The sequence below is a fragment of the Lactuca serriola genome, chromosome 9 (genome assembly GCF_051521515.1).
Source record: "Lactuca serriola cultivar US96UC23 chromosome 9, Lser_US96UC23_V15, whole genome shotgun sequence".
NCBI classification, from domain to species: Eukaryota; Viridiplantae; Streptophyta; class Magnoliopsida; order Asterales; family Asteraceae; genus Lactuca; species Lactuca serriola.
The window spans coordinates 26,522,185-26,526,989 of record NC_136416.1 but is presented as its reverse complement, the minus strand read 5'-3'; positions in this window follow the sequence as shown (position 1 = coordinate 26,526,989).

The following is a 4,805-nucleotide window of genomic DNA, read 5'->3' as shown; positions in this document are numbered from 1 at the left end:
TTTTCCGCTGCTTTTATAAATAAAATAAATTTTCATTTGACTTATTTATTTATTTGTTTATTTCCTTGCAATGAAATCGTTATGAAAATTGGTGTTTGCATATTTCTACAACAAATGGATATGATTCTTATTTATGGTGTTTATGGAAAAGTCGAGAATTTACCAAATAGGGATAGTTTTCTCATCGCCCAAGTTTCAATTGGACAGAAATTTGGAATCATGCAACTTGGTTGCACGATGAATGAGAAATTTCATATATGGAAATTAGACTAATTCGTTGACAAGGTGTCAAGTGAAGGACTAAGAGATCGAGCACACAATGTTGCGTGTTGATCAAGTCCACCATAAGAGTAAAAAATGATATTCGTCGTGATTTACTAAAGGTTTAGTAAATATGATTATACTTACATGATTAGGTGTAATTCTGAATTGATTAAAGGGTTTAAATCAATAGCAGAACGAATAAGAAGAATCAAGTAGGCAGAAAGATAAAAGTTACTCCATTCTAAGATGAAGGGAGAGTACCTTTTATGCTTTATGATAGGTCTTAATGATTAAGAACCATATCTCAATTGATCCTCTAAGTGAGTCTTAGTACAATTGTATGTCTAAGAAGAGGAATCAAGAATTGAAGAAATGGTTAAATCAATAAGTCAATCATACTTCGTTCCAATAACAAATCTTAAAGTTAAGATTGTGACATTGAGTGAAAGGTATTAAGAAGGTTTGTAACTTTCATTAAATGTGGAAAGTTGTGATGTCTTGGATAAGACAAAGACCAACTAGGACCAATTTATGAAGTGTTTTGATAAAAGTTACACCAACTCTTGAATATTTGTTTGTCAAGAAATGGCTTTTGACAAGAGAATCTTATATGTCAAGGAGTCAGTGGGAGTCTTAATGGTCTTGAAAGGTTTCAAGAACAAATCAAATAAACCTTATCGATCATCACTAGCACACGAGTTGAGGTTTACAACCTATCGTGTTGACATTATTTTGTTTCTGTGCCAATCCAATCGAGTTAATTATGCATGTGAGTTCTATGAGTTCTCATTTTGAACGCATAAAAGGCAAAGCACCTTAATCAATGAAAGGTACATTGATAGGAAAGGGTGAGCTGCTTAACTACTTTGAAGACATGGTGGGTAGCCGTGCTACCATAAGGCAAGAAATCAAGATTAAGAAAGTTCCGTCCATATGAGTTTGAATTTGTCGTAAACTTTGGTTTTAACAAATTCACATGGATAGGAACACATACGCCATTTAAATCTAAGTGTCATAAGATTTCCTCCTTCATGAAAATGATTGTGAGGAAATGCTTTCACTAAGAAAGATCTTAAGAAGATAGTGATTGTAAAATTGCATTTTCAAATTCGATTATGGTTACGACATCCCTTTCCATAATTTGAATTGTGAGGTTTGGCAATTGTTTACACATACATATGAACTATCGAAGGCAAATGTGTATAAGTTCAAGAAGCCTTGATAAAAGATTATCAAAGCATTAAGTATTAGAAACATGGACTTAAGAAATTCAATAGGTATTGCTTTTCTGAAAGTTAAGATGTTCATAAATACATGTCGAAGCTAGTGGGAGAATAAGTGTTATGTTTTATAATAATCATCATGATAGTGGGAGCATAAAAGTTATGATTGTATGATTATTAAGGAAAAGTATTGCAAGGTTAGCAATATTAATTATAGAAAACAAGAGTCATACTTTGCAAAGTCGCAATAGTTGAAGAATTGTTTTGCTATAATTAAGGGAGAGATTATTATGCTTCATTTCAAATCTAAAGGCTTAGGTTGTGGAATGTTAATAAAATTTAGTCAAAGGTACATAGTGTGTTCTTAAAAGTTTCGATTATGATTACGACATCTCTCTTCACAATTCGAATTTTGAGAACATAGCAAATAAAACATTATGCGTCGTGTCCCATACGCTTCGGGTATAGGATCGATTGCAAATGCTTTAATGTTTGACCATTCTAAAATTTTCCAAATGTCGAGCGCATTTAGAGGGAAAAGGGACTAGAATTGGTTTTGACTAAAACAATTAAACAACTATCAAAGGACAACCCAAAGTTCGACGAGGATTGGTCGCTTGTGAGTAGTTGGAAGTGTAGTATTGTAAAATATGGAAATGTTTCCATATTGGATGGACCGTATCGACATCATTACGAATAGATAAGATTCTATTAAGAATGAGTTGTCATATGGAACATATGGAAGTGTGTCCATATTGGGAATTGAATATTGAGAAATCTATGACTAGATTAGAAACTTCTATGCAAAAGGATATTCAAAGAATGTACTTTGAGTGAGAGACATCACGTCTATGGAATTGTCTTGTAACAATCTCTGATAGAGGACTTTGTAATATCATTGGCAATAGTCTTTGTGACTTTGGTGCAGTGACATTACGAAAGGATAGTTGCATAGAATGTTAGAATCTAGCATATTCTATAAGTAGCAAGAATTTGATATTCTTTAACTTATGGAAAAAGGATTTGGAGTTGAGAAATGAGAATGATTGGAAATGTGTTCAATATGATCTATTTCACAAAGTAAGAACCATAGGTAAACATTGTGTGCATGCTAGGAGCATGGGACAAGTGTTGTAATTCAAGTAAGAAGATGATTACCCGGAACTACAAATAATGAGTAATCAATATGGTGATAAATAAAAGGTGTTTTATTTATGCTCAAAGGGTTGAGGCCATATGAGATTAGTATTATTCTTGTGTTTCACATTTGCATGTTTTGACTTCCAGAATAATTGAGTTTATTAAGAATAATCGAATTATTCAAACGGGCCACAGTCGTTCATATGTGTTGGAAGTAGATATGAATGAAGACTGTCGTGAATTGGTGTGTGGATTGTCTAAAGAGCATTAGACATAAGCAAATGTTTGCCGCAACATTCATGAGTGCTTATGAATATGAATTTGAGCATTGGATTAAACTCACGCTCACTTGGATCACTCCATGAATTGTATCACGAGTAATTAGTGAGACGATAACATCTTATATTCTTGAAACCGAGATGTGTGAGTTGTATCTTGCGAATCGGTTGCACATTGATAATATGTAAACGCACTAGTAACTTGGTGTTATAAAACATATTGTTGTGTGTGATTTGGTTAGTGAGTGCAAGCAAACATTGTATCAAAGTTTATCCATTCCTTTTATTCAAAGTATAATAAAAGCGATATCTTTGGGCCCCTCGATGGTTTAGTGATGACAAACGTAAATGCTCGGCCGGGCTAGGGCTAATTTGATTTGTTCAATTAGTCAGTCGTCATAAATCGGAAATCGAGATATAGTACAAAGAGAATGATTTGAAATCATATCTCATATGATATCTAGAATGGAGGAATATATGATCCCTTATCTAAGGACACGCGTATTTGATATGATCAGAGTTGACAGCGGCTTTGGAAAGCTACGATTGCAGATCGGGATCCGAAGTCATACACAGAATAGTTATTAGACTTATCCAAGTGGGAGACTGTTGGATTAGTGTCTGATTCCATAACTATTTTGGTATGTACTTGACCTGATAGTGCATGGTCCTTTTGGGTTGCCTTCACCAAAGCAACTTGATTAGAGAAATTAATAAAGAGAGAGAGGTTATTATGATTTATTAATATGTTATAAGAATAATATATTAAAGGAGAAATCATATTTGTTTAATTAATATTGGTCAATAATTAATTAAGAATTAGTTTTGTGATCAAGTGTAATTAATTAAACTAGAGGGGCTGAATTGTAATTATGTGATAGTTACAAAATAAGGTAAGGATTATCTTATATATATGGTGAACTAATTTGAGGTGTAAATCCCTTAGAATTCGACTATGATAAGGATTCAAGGATTATCTTATGGGTTGCTTGGTGGATAAGCAACTAGATAAGGATAATGACTGAAACTCTATCTTTACACCTATATAAACCCCCTAGGGCTTAGGAATTCGTCTAACCCTTCCCAAGAGGTCCTAAGGACGAATTCTAACCTCCCTCCTCTCTCTTTATACCTTCTCCACTTGCTTATGGTGTTTGTAAGCCATTAGAGGAGTGACACTTGTGACTCTCAGCTTTCCAAGGTCAATTCAAGGAGGAATTGGATTGTTATTGCTATATAACAATCAAGGTATGTTCTTAAACCTAATTACATGTGAATTCTGATTTCCATATGCTAGAATTAGGGTTCAAAGTCTTGGATTCAAAGTATGTACAATAGAGAAACCTAGATCCAAGCTTTAGGGTTTGTATGAGCACATAGGATGTCTTATGACCAAAACCCATCAGGTTTTGGCCCGGGTGGGTCGGGTTGCTTATCGGTTGGATCTTCCGTCAGAGCTTAGCCAGATCCACAACACTTTCCACGTTTCTCAGTTGAGGAAGTGTTTGGTGGACGAATCGGCAATAGTGCCCATTGAGGATATTCAGGTCGATAGCAGCCTGAATTATGTCGAGAGGCCAGTTGCGATCTTGGATCGGAAGGTGAAGACCTTGAGGAACAAGGTGATTCAGCTGGTAAAGGTACAGTGGAAGCACCGGAAGGGTTCAGAGTGGACGTGGGAGTCCGAGGAGGAGATGCGGGGGCATTACCCCAAGTTGTTCCTAGATTCAGCGGCATCAGACTTCGAGGACGAAGTCTGAGAGAAGTGAGGGAGGGTTGTAACACCCCAATTATGGTATGATATTTATATTTTTATTTATTGTTATTTTTCTTCAAGTTTTAAGGGGAACTCGACGAGTCGGTAGCTGGACTCGTCGAGTAGAGTCGGGATTTTGAGCAC